General features: G+C 36.4%; 1 long non-coding RNA gene across 11 annotated transcripts; it reads left to right on the forward strand.

Annotated features, from left to right (window-relative positions):
- The first annotated feature begins 2,177 nt into the window (after positions 1-2,177).
- On the forward strand, positions 2,178-8,531 carry LOC107838905. 11 transcript variants are annotated; one of them, XR_001664870.2, is made up of 9 exons: positions 2,186-2,612; positions 3,161-3,280; positions 3,357-3,614; positions 3,708-3,823; positions 3,948-4,223; positions 4,432-4,463; positions 4,555-4,610; positions 4,761-5,386; positions 8,322-8,531. It is a non-coding gene; the product is annotated as an uncharacterized LOC107838905 (long non-coding RNA). The 11 variants fall into 11 exon arrangements; XR_007044091.1 differs by having other exon boundaries at positions 2,185-2,612; positions 3,948-4,610; positions 4,698-4,851; positions 5,291-5,386; XR_001664871.2 differs by having other exon boundaries at positions 3,948-4,640; positions 4,761-4,851; positions 5,291-5,386.
- The last annotated feature ends 6,758 nt before the right edge of the window (positions 8,532-15,289 follow it).

Raw genomic sequence — 15,289 nt, forward strand, 5'->3', positions numbered from 1 at the left:
TTATGGTTATTTTATTATGAATTATTATCCTATGGTTAGACATTATAGTTTTAGACCCTCATTACATTAGCATTATTTCCTACCATTATTAGGAGGCCTTAAGATGTTAATGTGACTAATTAGGTTTACCTTTGAGTTAGCCTTGTTTATGTATATGTATCTATCTATATGTAGTTATGGTATTACTGTATATCCCTCAATTCTTTTATTTATTCATCTTGTATATCCATTTCTTTGCCTTGTATACTTATATATATCCTTTTTCTATTTCTTATTTTTATGTTGGCCAGTGATATATGGTATAGTGCTTAGGTCCCGAAGTATGACTAAAATAGGATAGTTAATCCTTATTGTCTACTTAGCCTTACTATGTTGGTTTCCTGGGTATGTGGGTGTAGTTTATATTCCTGCTTGTATGCTATTTATATTTACATTATATTTGGAGCTTAGTCGGCAGTTGCTTACTTATTACCATGTGTTTGGTACCCATACTATACTTCTGTAACCTGCATATCATAGTACGGGTTCTATGCTTCTGTAACCTACATATCATAGTACGGGTTCTATACTTCTATGCTGTATTCAGAAATGGGTTGTATCGGTATATTCATCAAGTACTTCTTATTGTAGTCGTATTATATTAAAGCTTTTGTATTGATACCACTAGTTTTTGGGACTATCTTTTATATTTTAGCCTTTTTACTATATATATTTTGCATTCTTACTTTATTTTTCTTGGTAGTCAATTACTAGTAGTTCTATACTATAGGTTTGCTTACCTTCTGGTAGGTTATCATTGGTGCCATCATGACCTGAAAAATCAGATTGTGACAAATTGAAATTAGAGCCTAGGTTTACCGATGTGTTGGTACAAGAGCTAAGTGTCTAGTAGTGTCCTGTAGATCGACGCTGAGACACCCATAATCTATCGTCAGGAGGTAATAGGTTATTCTTATAAAATTCTGTTCTTGACTCCTTATCGTATGTTCGTATTTCTATGAGCCTCATGTACGTTTCTTCACGCTGTTATGTCCTAGATGAATAATGCAAGGTTGTCAATAGATGCCGATAAGACTTTGGCACACATTTCTAGAGCTTTAGTACAACATCGGACCAGGGAGTTGGGGCTGTATGTCAAAGATCTTCAACGTCTGTTAGAAAGTTTGGAGCTAACCCAGGCTTCGATAGAGGTCATGACTACTTCATCATTTTGAGATGCAGCATTAGGGATCCCAAGTCTTTTTGCGGATACCTCATAGACAGGTATGCCATTTGATTCATCGAGCAGTTCTTCAGCCAGAGTTGGGTTTGTTGGTGTTCATGACGGTTCCTTGTTGGATTCAAAAAATGAGATTGGGTTTCTTGAGTGGGCCAAACATATTTCTATGCTATATCTTACATAGCATGATATAGTGTATGGATTTATTAGAGGATTAACATTGCTACTCCATTTGGCATCGAAGTATTTGATAGTTGCTAGGTATTCTTTCTCTCTGGTTGTTGATAATGCGAGGACCATATATAGAGCATATATTGAGACATGTAGAGGTGGTAATAAGAGGCTATGTTATTAGTGTAGTATTATTGGTATTCTATCCGGGTGTGAGGACCTCCCGACGAAGGTCAGCTTTGCTTGCAGTCTATAGGTTCTATGTAGATAGTATTTCAGACTATGGGTGGCTCTCAGGTTAGCCATAGTGGTGACAACATGTAGAGTTCTCATAAGACCATGAGGAGTATTTGGTATGGGTCTTCCAGCCATGGCGGCCATTCTGAATTAGGAGGGGCAGCACCTCAGAGTATTCAAGAATTTTGTTTTAGTTGTGGCGAGATGGGACATTAGTCTAGAAAGGGCCCGAGATATGAGGTAGAATTTAGACAGAGTTAGCATGTTCCCCAACCTAAGGCTCTTGAGGTGTGTTAGGATTATGAGGTAGATGCACTACTAGAAATTACCCCTATTACAACAGACCTTTTGGCAACTGTTCTAAAAGAGTTGCTATAGAGGGTCTATTGCAACGGTTCCAGCCGTTGTCAAAAAAAAGTTCTAATAGAGCTATTTAGTGCTATAACCGTTGTTATTGCTTCATAACCATCACAATAGTGTGTCTTATTGCAATAGTTGGTTTAACTGTTGCTATAAAATCACCTATAGCAACATTTTTTTTTTTTGAAAGAAAAGCTACTGCAACGGTTTTAATTAACTAAAAAAACAATTATCGGTTTCTTACATCTTTCACTCCTTCAATAATTTTTCATAAAGTTTTTAGTTGCTACAAAGAATACAATTCTCTCCGTGAAGTCGAGGGCCTGTTTTGCGTTGATTTAATTCTTCAAATATCCAAACCAAGAGCTGTCACATTATGCCCTGAAGATTTCATCAATTCTTCAATCTTATTCCTGTACCAGGCTCCATGGCATATCCATTTCATTAAGTCTCAAACCCACCCAAAAAGAAATCACTCCGACCAATTCTCTCAAATCGACCACCACTTTAAGAAGCCAAAAAGTGCGGCCACTGCTGCTCCGACTTCAGCTCCTCCACTGCTCCGACAACCACTTCGATTTCCGAGAAAATTTGTCATTTTCTTCTTTAATTTGGTGATTTTAAGGTTAGTTAATTCTTCTAATTTATGTTTTTAACCTAATTTGTGAATTTGGGGTTTTCTTCTAGTTTTTGGTTTTCAGTGTTGAATTTGTGAATGGGCATTTTGGGGTTGTTTATTTATGTGAATTAATTGATGGGTCAATGTACTTTTTGTATTATTGCACTGGGTATGTTGCTGTTATTAGTGTGGTGTTGTGATTCTTAATTGTGAAGTTTGTTTCTTAATTAATGGGTAAATGATAATTTGGGGTTGCTTATTTATAGGAATTAATTGATAGGTCGATGTTGTTTTTGACTAAATTGAAAAAGGGTTCTTGGGGTGTATTACAACAATCTCATCAATGAACTCGTTAGTCATTCCAAAAATCTCATCAACGAACTCGTTAGTCATGGTTAATATATTTCCTTGAACACTAGTTTTTAGTTGAAAGTCTGACTATATTTTTTTATTGTTAGCAGATCTGAAATCGCACTCTTAAAGTTCAAGTAAATAGTATGTTTGACAATTGGCTGATGGAATACTTGTTATGATTCTCTTTATCTAAACTACAGGAATTTAACCACATGTTACACAATGCCGTGATGATCTACCACAAGTACTTGAAGACGGATATGGAGGATGGCTAAGTCAAAACATAATGTATTCTGGATACTTTCCACCTGTAATTCTTGGTAAATTAGGATTCTCTGTGTATATTCTAGTACATTCGACTGATTTCAACTTGATATATCATTTTTTTCCTTTTAGAAAGGACTTCACTGCATATGAGGATGTTTGCTTCAAGGAATTTGGTGATAGGGTTTTGTATTGGACTACTGTGAATGAGGCCAATGTATTTGCTTTGGGTAGTTATGATACGGGATCTACTCCCCAGGGCGTTGTTCCCCAGCTTTTGAAATAAGACCTTGTTCTAGGTGCAACCCTCCAACCAAACCATACATAGAAGCTCATAATATACTGCTTACTCATTCATCTGTTGTCAGATTGTACAAGAGAAAGTACAAGGTATCATCATTGAGTTCATTTCCAAATATTTTTGTGAGTATTACTATGTTGACAAATGGAAAAGAAAAGGTACTAACTTCTGTTGCAACGCAGTTAACTCAACATGGTTTTATGGGATTAAATATCTTTGCATACTGGTTTATTTCTCATACAAACACGATGGCAGCTGAAGCTGCAACTCTGCGATCTTATGATTTCTACCTCGATTGGTAAGAGCACAACCTTGTTGGCATATTAACATAAAAACTCCTTAAATCTAAGATACCCTACACTGAGGAATATTAACTGTGTGGCTGTGCTTATTTGGTTCATTTTATTTCAACTCCACCACAGGTTCACCAGTCCTTTGATATTTGGAGATTATCCTGTCACAATGAAAAGGAGGGTCGGTTCGAGGATGCCCGCATTTACCATACAGCAATCTAAGCAAGTTAAGGGTGCTATGGAATTCATAGGTGTAAATCATTGTACAACAATCTAAGCAAGTTAAGGGTGTTATAGACTTCATAGGCCTAAATCATTATACTACAGTGAGTGTTAAAGACTGGCTTGATGCCCTTGCAAGAGATTTAAGGGACTTCAACATCGATTCAGGAGCTCAAATTGAATGTAAGTGACTGATGCTGCATAAATAGAGATGCTTCGATGTATTGGCATTGTTGATCAAGTTAATCTAGTGATAAATTCAGAAAATCCAAATGAGAAGACCAATCCAGTTTTCTAGTTGATGCCATCAGTATTTTTCTGTTATTATTTGTTCATATGAAGAAATTCTTATGTTTTTTAAATTCTTTAACGGGTTTTTTGATTTGAACAGTCAAGCATGTTGGTGATCCACCAAAAAGCGAGGTGAGTTTCTCCCTTAGGCTTGGGACATGCATGATCTTTATATGCACCTTGGCGTTATTTTATCTGTTATTCACATGTTGTTTTGACTCAGTTTCTAGTACACAACCGGGTCTCCATGCAGTTTTGGAGCACCTCAAGAGAACTTTGGTAACCTACTAATTTACATTCTTGAAAATGGTTCGTCTTTCTATCTAGCTCAACACTTATTTTGAGCACATGAAAATTTGTTTATAGGCTTTGAGAACTCTCTTGGAGCCTCATGAATCAATGCTTTCTGAGCATGATTTATGTTGGCAGGTTAGATAACTCTATGAAACATGACACTAAATGATACAAGCAGAGTAGAATATTTGCATATTTATATCAGGAATTTGCTTGATGCTGTGAGGTAAGCAACTCCCACATGGAACATTCATTATTAGTCATTGACTATGTACAATCATTCACTTTTGAAATAGACGTAGTAAAGAGTCCAAGTATTCTGGAACAAAATTATATAATACAGTTATTTTCGATCTTTTGGAAATTTTAGTTTTCCTGTTTCCTAGTCCTCTTTCCTGCTCGTTGACACCTTTAATTGCAAGAATCTAATGAAAGTGATCCCCCTATCCTCCTGAATGGGGCTTCTCTTGTATTGAATTCGCTGGATCACTACATATTTATTATAGTAAAACGTGTTTTCTTATTCACTGGCTTGTTGTAACATGAATTTTATTTTAAATTTTCTCTATGTTTCTTTGAGTTAAAAAGTAACCCAAGTGATTTCCAGTCTTGTTCTTAACAAATGAAATTTCATCTTGTCACTAAAGAGGAAAAATGCTTTTCAGGTTTCCATATTTATGTCTATCTCGAGGGAAGCTAAGGAAGGGATGCATATTCTGAATGCTATAACATTTCTCGAATTGGAATGCAACATAAAATAGGTATGACAGTCTTCATGTAAGAACAAAATCAGTTCTCATACGGTATCTTTGTAAGATAGTTTATGTCAAGTAATAGAAGAATCTGCTAAGATTTCCAGCTTTTAGAAAGATAAAAGACCTTATTGCATAAAAGTTTGTGCATAGAGTGCATATAAATATCTCCAAAAATGTAGTCACCAGAATATGCACTTGGTTGATCTTTTACCTTTTACCACTTGCTCTTGCAACAGCCAGACCAATAACATAAGAAACATCCCACACTCTCCTTCTCTTTCGGAACTTTCAATAAATGCTTAACCATTACATAATTTTCATTGAGCTTTGGGCCATATTCTGGTAAGAATGATAACTTGGATACCTCCAAAAATAACTTGGATACCTCCAAAAACTTTCACACCTAAAGTTTAAAACTCTCTATTTGTTACAACAAAGGGAAAAAACAATAGGAGAAAAAAGTCCCATAGAATAAATATCATAACTATGAATACCAGAAATTGATCCTCGGGCCAGGGATATCTAAGGAAACATTTTTTGGAGGAAAGGTAAAATATCATCAGAAACTTGAATATCTAACAGTACAAAGTCTAAAGAGAAAAGTAACATCAGTTAAAGGAGCACATATGCTAGTTGCCTCATCGGAAGGAAGTATATGTTTCCCATACTCCTTAAACTAGAAAAATATTGAGCTACAACAGTTTTACAAGCAATTTTATAAGATTATTCCCATGCTTCAGTCAAGATTTGGGAGAAATTTCAGAGATTAACTAGTCTATGACCTGACGACCACCAAGACGTTAGTGAATACCCCTGCCAATATTTTACTTATGCAACAACTGCCATCACATACAAACTTCTCTGGTCAAAAGATATCTCTCTAAGAACAAACTATAGAAGATTGAAATAGAATACTATACATACCTCTCGAGAATTTACAATGTCCAAATTCCCTAAAAAATGATTCTGATACTCTTGCATAGCAATTTTTACTTTTCTTGTGATGGTTTGCTATTTGCCTAATGCTGGACGAATGATTGATAAAGCATCCCGGGATGGAACACACCTGCAAACATACCCACAGTGAAGAAGCATATGTGGTATTTGTAGAACGCTATGCAAGGTCCAACCTGCTAAGCATAATAATATTCAAACAGAGACATGTTGACACCTTTTTCTAATACTATATTCATTGTAAATGGGTACAGCTCCATCATCATCATCTGTGACAACTGTATGTTCTATTAGACTAATGTGGTGAAGCAGTCTTTAACCTTTTGACTAGTATTTGAGAACGAGATTAGGAAGAATTTTAGAGATTTTAGACCTAAATTTATGAGTTTTTGTTGATTGGATAGTTTGTCGAGGAAATTGATAAGAGGGACAGTGAGTTTTTGCATTGTAAATATTCCAGTTGCCTACATTGAACTTCTTTAAAGGATTACTGTAACCAGTAGCTTCCCAGAAATAACCTGTTGAATTCTTTGTGAGGATATCAGTAATATGGTTGTATGTGGTTAACCTCTACTATGGAATTCTTTGTGACGATTCTAGTTTCTGTAGGAATTCATTGTGAGGAACTCACAGTTAACCTCTACTATTAAAATATATCTGGTTTAGGTTCATATATATCATCCGTATGAATACTGGTTGATGTTATTTAATGGACTCAGATAAAGTACTTGGTGAGTGTCCATTTACTCTATCCTTCATAGGTAGGTTTAGTCGAGACCTGTGCTTTTGAGGTGCAGCTGCCCTGGCACTAGTTGAGTTAGGACTATCATAGAGGGTGTTGGTAGGATTTATAAAAATGTTACCTTTCTCCATTATATTTGATTTTCATCGTGTAAAGCACCTGTCAGTACTACATATTCAAGTAACTGAATCTATGTGCACGTCTCAATAAAAAAATCTTTGTACATATGCTTTCATTCCTTATTACTTTGAGTTAATTAATTGTGTTAATCATTCTGTTAGTTGTTAGAGATTATTTTCATTTGAACTGTCTTTTCTAATCTTATTGAAAAGATTAGATCTCATCTTACTGTCACGGTGGGAGTCTATGCATAGTTAGTTTACAGGATTTATTTATGACCTTTATCCATTATATATGAATGTTATCTTGCAAAACACCTGTTAGTGTTTGTCTTTGATCACTCTGGTTGGTGATCTCAGAGCAACTTATAGATCAAGCGATAATGAGTTTTAAATGTCTTCTAATTATGAAAAGAATGATTATGAGAAGAAGGGAACATGAAGAGGGACGTATAGAAATATGCTTTTTATAAAACCACACCTTATGATCAGGTGACCAAAGCACATTTGTGAATATATCATAATGTGCTTTGAGAACATGTTATCCAGTGTATTTGTGACCAAATCACATTTGGGAATATGACGTGGGGTAAGACTATACGAATGCAGGAAATATATCGTATGCATAACACCAAATGCAAGACAAGAGTGCAGTTTATGAGCTGAACCACGAGAACAAGATGGGAACCTGGTTGTTTTCCTATAGTTACATAACACTATAAGTTGTTTTCCTGGTTGGTGGTCAAGCTGCTGCTCTTACCTGGGAAGAGTTTACTATGACGAGAGTCAAAATAGTTAACTGCTAAATTTTGACTATAGAAATTACTATAACATTTATGTTGATCTTATAGAAGTTAGACAAAATGAACCATTGTGCTATTTTGTCACTTGTGAAGCTATTACATGTTAGTCTTTACTCTCCAAGATGCTCTTTTGAAGTCTTTGTGGAGTGAAGAGCTTTGTTTATTTCCTTTTTTCTTTTGTTTCCTTGCTCGTTATGGTATTATACACGATTGCCCACCCCCTTTATTCTTTTTATAGTTGTCCTTCCTATGTTCTAAATTGAAATTAAATACGTTGTCTTTTAAGTGTTAATTAATTAAAATTATTTATTCTCTTTTTATAGGTGTCCAAAATCATGAAGGAGATGAAGAAAGAAGTGATAAAAAAATTGACAAGATTTTTGAATTGCTGATAGATGCTTTAATATCGATCTTTTTGATTTTGAATTTCGTGAAACTTATCGCCACTCGAATTTGATACTATGTGGGAAAACTAATGATCATTTGACTTTAATATTTTGCTTTTGAGTTTAGATTACTAGTTTGTTGCATAATTTAATTTGGATTATTATTAATGAAAGATTTTGTTGTGATGTGTATATATATATATATATAAAAAAAATTGTGTATTAACATAATTCAATACATATATATATATATATATATATATATAAGTGAAAAAATCGTTGCAGTAGCTAATTATAATAGTTGTAATAGGTAGCAAAAAATGTTGCAAAAGACCTAAAAAATCATTGCAATAGGTGTCAAAAAGAGTTGCAATAGGTAGTTAAAAACCGTTGCAAAAGGCCAATAAGTGTTGCAGTAGATATCTAAAAATTGTTGCAATAGGGTTGTTGCAATGCTTTCCTATTGTTGCAATATAGTTTATTGCAACGGTTCTTAACCGTTTCTATAGACGATATAAAGCGCCGCAATAGGAGGTTAGAAAAACTATTGCAGTAGGTCTATCTATTGCAATGATTGTCGTAACCGTCGCAATAACTGTTGCGATAGACCTATCCCAACACTCGTATATGCAATGCCTGTCTAACCGTTGCGGTAGATCTATGGCAATGGTTTCTTTTATCTATCGTAGGTTTTTGAACCATTTTCATAAGGCTAATTTCTAGTAGTGATGGTATTTCAGTCGGGAGTGCCCTCAACATTAGTTGGTCATCTAGTTGGGGTTAGCTCATGTCTTTTACTAGGTTAGGGCTTTAGGGGTTTGCTGCGACTACAGAGAGAGCGATTATCAGTCTAGAGAGTGTCCTTAGCGTGGGGTTATTAGTCTGTTAGCTCATTCAAAACAGTCTCACAGTGTTGTGACACCTTTAGTCAGAGGCAGTTCTCTTAGTGCCATAATTAGTGATTTAGTTGATTAGTCTGAGTTTGGACTCATTCAGATTCATTCTTCGTCAGACCCATCAGGTATGTTACTTTAAATTTTTTCGTGATAGGTGTGTCTTTATTTCCTGTCTTTACCTTTTTATTTGTGTGCATTGAGGTTCTGGTACCCTTTGATGATTGTATGCTTTGGTACGTTTATATCGATTGTTGTGTGCCTTGACATAAAGTCCATAATTATATGACTACAACTATAGATTATTTCTCTTACAGTGTTGATATTTTTCGTATGGGTGTAGCATTTGGGTTTGAGTCCCATTTACCTTGGTATATTGGCCTTCTTATAACCCTAGGGTGGTACTTGTTGTTGATTTTCATTTTAGCTACCACATACCTTTTATATTGATGTTTATACTACTGTTGTTATTATTTTTATTGTTGATGTTTATCGATTCTTGCTTGGTAGATGACTAAACTAGCATTATCTAGTTAGAATTTCCCTTCCCCGCAGTTCTTATTCGTTGTCTTGGGTGACTAGATTGGTTGGATGATTTATTTCTTGCAGTGGAAAGGTTGGTTGTTTTTCTCTTTTATTGGGTATGCTAGATTGATTTTGGAGTGGATAACTATCATGACCTAAACCAGGGCCTGTCCATGATGGATATCTCAAGTCCACTATGGACCAGAGACCACCCATTTTGCCTAGTCAAACAGAACACAAGACAACTAGCAGCGGATGAATTTCGAACAGATAATAAGATAGAGTTAGCAACAATAAGAATATGCTAAAAATCCATAATCTCAACTCCCAATCCACAGTGATCCACAAAGCCTCTAAACAAACCAAAATCAATTTAAGTCGGGACATGCCCCCGACGATAGCCAAAAGAATCTAATAGAAGTAGTCTAAGACATAAATGAAACAAGACTTTGAAATGATATCCCTTCCAGAGAATGGAAGTTCACTACTTTAAAGATGACTGTTGACAACCCAAAGTATAAGTGTCTCCGTTCCCTGCATCGTGTAGGGATATAATGTGTTTGGAGCCGGTTAGCGGGTTGAGCTCTAGCATGTAAGTCAGGGATAAGGGGATAAAATAGTGCCGTGATCGACAATTCAAATTCATTCAATACCGATGCACGCAATCATATACATATACATATATATAACATTCTGGGATAGGTAACAAGGCTTAGAATGAACTTTAAAACATTAGCCTAGATTGTGTAGCATAACCACCATAATAGTACCCACGGGCTATATGGGCCTTGGCTCTCACCCCCTGGTCGGGCCCTAGTGTGTGTAGCCACACGAATAGGAGAGTAATCATAAACATACATGCATAGGCGACTCGAACATCCCAGTCATATATCTTGGGTGACATGAACACCAGGCCATTTAAATCCCCATGCCGACAAACGTGGTTTCCAATATTAGTCCTCTCGGGACCAACACTTTCACGACAAACTACACAACACTATTTAAGCCTAAATTAAGACATTTAGCACATAACTCATTTATATAATCAAGGAGTCATTCATTAAGGAAATATCAAGTGGTATCGTTATACCTACCATAGCTTACAAGTACATGTCAATTTGCCAAATCCAACCATTTACCAATGTGACTCTAACCTATTAACTAATAGGACCCCAAAGTTCCAAGTAGGAACCAAACCTTTTAGCCAAGTTGGACTCTAACCCTCCTCAACTAATAAGAATCCAATGTCCTATGTAGGAACCAAATCATTTAGCCCAATGGGACTTTAACCCATTGGCCAACAAGAATCCAAAGTTTCAATTTAAAACTATTTCATAATCACCAGGACCTTTCAAAAGCCAACTTAGCCACTTATGCAAGGTATTAGTTCAAAATAGTAGGCAAAGCCAAATGATAATTCTCATTCCAAAACCAATCATGCAAGTGGGTTGAGGTTCTCATATATTTTAATACCAAAAGTTTAATTATTTGGGGGTATCCATAATCACCATTCCATCACTATGCCCATGCACCCCAATGGGTTTACAAATCATCAATTCAAAGCATAATTATTCCATAAAATACATGAAAAACATTTAAACAATCATTATCCAAAACCCTCAACCCAACATTCAAAACCCACATCCCAAATTATGTGATTATCAAAGAAATTCATGCCATAATTTAAAACCTTGCTGTTGAGCACCACCCTGTTCAGAAGATTTGAACTTCTTACCTTGCCTTTCCCCAAACTCAGCTTGTTTCTTCTTTTCTTCCTCCACCTGTTGCATATGAACTACCAACCTAGAAATGTCCATATCCTTGATCAGCAACGTAGTCTTGATTTCAAGGATCAAATTCCGAGATAGTCCAGAAGTAAAATTTCTCATCCATGCCCTCATATTAGACACCAATTCTGGAGCATACCTTAACAGCTGATGAAAATTCAAGGCATATTCCTTGACCTACATTTTCCCTTGTCTCAAATTAACGAATTCCTCCGCCTTCACTTTCCTTATCTCCTGAGGAAGGAAGTGATCTAGAAAAGTATTAGATAAAGTCTCCCACAAAGTAGACTCCTCAACATCACCTCTCAGTCTATCCCAACTCCTCGTACCATTGGTATGCTACATCCTTAAGCTGGTAAGCAGCAAAATATACCCCTTCCACATTCGTGGCCTGTATTACCCTAAAAATTTTCTCTATTTTCATCCAAGAAACCCTGAGTATCCTCCTCCACATTTAGACCAGTAAAAGTTTGAGGATTCATCTTCATAAACTGGCCAACCCTTATGGCCTCGGCAGATAAAACACCAGATACATCCTGCTTAGCCTAAGCAACAACCAACTGAGCATTAACATGAATCGGTTGACAAAATTCCGCATTAGTCACCTCATTCTGAGGAGGACTAGTAGCGATAGGTGAAACTCCAGAAATATCAGGGACTGGACCCGTACACCTAGTATGGACCCTTTGAGTAGTACGTTTCCCTTCAACATTGTCCCTAGTTGGGAAATAAGAGTTAACTTATTTCTTAGATCATTGAGGCATGATCTGAAAAGCGAACAAACCAAAATTAGAGAATATTCCTGGACTTAGACTCCAAGCTTGAAATTAGAATACCAAGAAAGTGAAACATTCCTAAATGCATTGTCTCCTCTCTCTTATGAGTGTGGCACGTTGCACACCCTATGGATATGATACCAACTTGATATGACACGAACCAGGGCCTTGTCATAATGGGCATCCCAAGTCCATCTAGGACAGGGGACTACCTCAATTTCTCAAACCTACCTCCAAATACGTATACCCTTAGTAGGATGAATTCTGAACGTATAACAATATAGCATCTATTACGATTCTAGACTCTGGGATAGGTCTATAATCGTGACCAACATAAACAAGTCCAACCATCCATTACCAACCGATAACCAAAACCAAACCAATATAAATTTTTTTTTGGTCCATAACATAACATAAAATGATGGAACAACCAACAATACAGTAATCCGATATCAACCCCAATACCAATGCCAATACTAAGGCTGAGACCACTAGCGACACTACCCATTCCAACCCATAGTAGTCACATAAGCCTCTAACCAAAAGAAAAATACTATCAGGTTGGGATATGCTCCAACCAAAGACAACCAATATCCCTAAAATGACCAAAGTATGTAAAGACATCCATGATATGAAATGGAGCCTTTCGAAATATGGAAGATCACCACTTCAATCTAATAGATGATCCCAAAAGTGATCACTAAGCAGGAAAAGTAGAATGATTGGTTCCTGCATTGCGTGGGGATACAACCACCTGAACATGGGTTAGCGGGTGAATACTAGCATGAACTTAAAGAGAAGGATAGAATAATGCCATCCTATAAAAAACCAAGTAAACCAACCATACGTACACAACCATATATATATAACCATCCCGAGAAAGAGAGTTAGGTTTAGCATGCCTTTAAAACCATTAACCTGGGTATGTATAGCTTAATAATCCTAAAACCACCCATGGGCTATATGGGTCCAGTCTAACCCCCTGAATGGGCACCAATGCGTGTAGCCACATGACCCGAGATACCATAAGAGTAGGAGATTCCCGAGTACCCTTCGCTCTCTATGATACATATGTACAATGTACTTAGAGTATTCCCATGTACCTCATAGTATCATATATGGTCGCTATGATCAACCCTTCGTCGGCAAACATGAGTTTCCAGTGTCCGTCCATTGGACTCACACCTTCACAGTTAGCTATCACACCCTGCCATTATTGCCCAATTAAAACCATTACCATCCAACCGAACCATTATTCCTTATTATTAACCAAGGCTATGAGTAGTGGTATCGTCATACCGACTATAACTTACAAGCAATGTCCTTAGCCGACCTTTTTATGTAAAGGGATTCCTATGTACCCATAGGTTACATTATCAAGTTAACTTAGGGGAATCCAGTGTACCCCACAAGTGTTCCATTATTATGTTTGCTTGGGGGAATCCTATGTATCCCACAAGATGGTCATTAACATGTTTACTTTGGGGATTCCCTTGTACCCTACAAGGAAGTTTAATTAACCATAACCATGACCATCAAACTTTACCAATTAACCATTCCAAACAACTTAAACAATTTGTAACAATTAGGGCTCCATTACCAAACAATACCATGCAATAGTTCCATTAAGAGTCCAAAAATATGGCAAAAACATTATCATAGGAATTTTATCAAACATGTTGGGGTCATAGTATTTCCAAAACCAATTCCATGCAACCAAATGTTCAAACTACCATAATAATATGAAAACCATAAGTAAAAGACATGGGAAAACAAAAACCAACCATAGTAACCAAAACCCCCAACATATACTTGAAAACCCAAAACCATACAATAATTATTCCATGAAAACAATACATAAAACATGAATTTTGTTGAAAATAACAATGAGGGAGGAGTACATGCCTTAGATTACAAAGATGATAGAGATAAATCACTCGTAGAAGCCCTAAACTGATCTTGTAGATGAAACCCTATCCTTCCATTACCCAAGAGCCTTAAAGAGTATTTCTAAGTGTTTAAAATTAGAAAAATATGGTAAATAATGTCCTAATAGTGATATAAGTTGTGGGGACTTAAGAGGTTAAGTGAGAAAATATCTAGATTACCCCCAACTTAAACTGCTTAAAATTCCCGTCAGATGGTACGACTCTCCCATACCAATTGTACCCTTCCATACCAGTGGTACCCACCACCCGTATCCTAGGCCTCTCCCTTGGACCTAGTATTGTCCAACATATGAATTACCTAAGTCAAGTCATATTTAACCATACGATTAGTACCCCTAAGCCATATCCCTGGCATAATGAAACCAACACTGGCTAGCATACGACCAAGAGCATACCAATCGTACCCCATCATACGACAAGTACCCAAAAGTTGTATGATGTACAGAATCCAAAAATCCAGGAAATTTTCTAAGGGTCCAAACCTAGGGTGTTTCATTAAACTGCTCAACCTCAGAAAGGGTTTACATAAAGATGGATAGTTGATGGTAAAACCTCTATAACCAGGAGGTAAGTCCAAGAATATCTAACCCAGAATTTGATAGTATAGCCGATTACCATCTCTGGAACCATAACAGGACCATGGAAAGCCAACTTACCTTCACTGCCATAATCCACTCAACAACCAATCTAACATACCCAGTAGAAGAGAAAAATGACCAACCCCACCTCGCTACCCAAGATAAATCATCCAACCAATCTAGCCTTCCAAGACAACAAATAAGAACCATAAGAACAGGAAATTCTAACTAGATACTACTATATTATCGTCTTCCAAGAGAGGGTCAATCAACATCAAACAATGACAATAATAGCAACAACAATATAAAAATCAACATACAGGATAGGTGGTACCAAAAAATGAAAATCAGTAGCAAGTACCACTGTAGGTCCATAAGAAGGCGAATATGCCTAGGT

Source organism: Capsicum annuum, chromosome 8, assembly GCF_002878395.1.
Source record: "Capsicum annuum cultivar UCD-10X-F1 chromosome 8, UCD10Xv1.1, whole genome shotgun sequence".
NCBI lineage: Eukaryota > Viridiplantae > Streptophyta > Magnoliopsida > Solanales > Solanaceae > Capsicum > Capsicum annuum.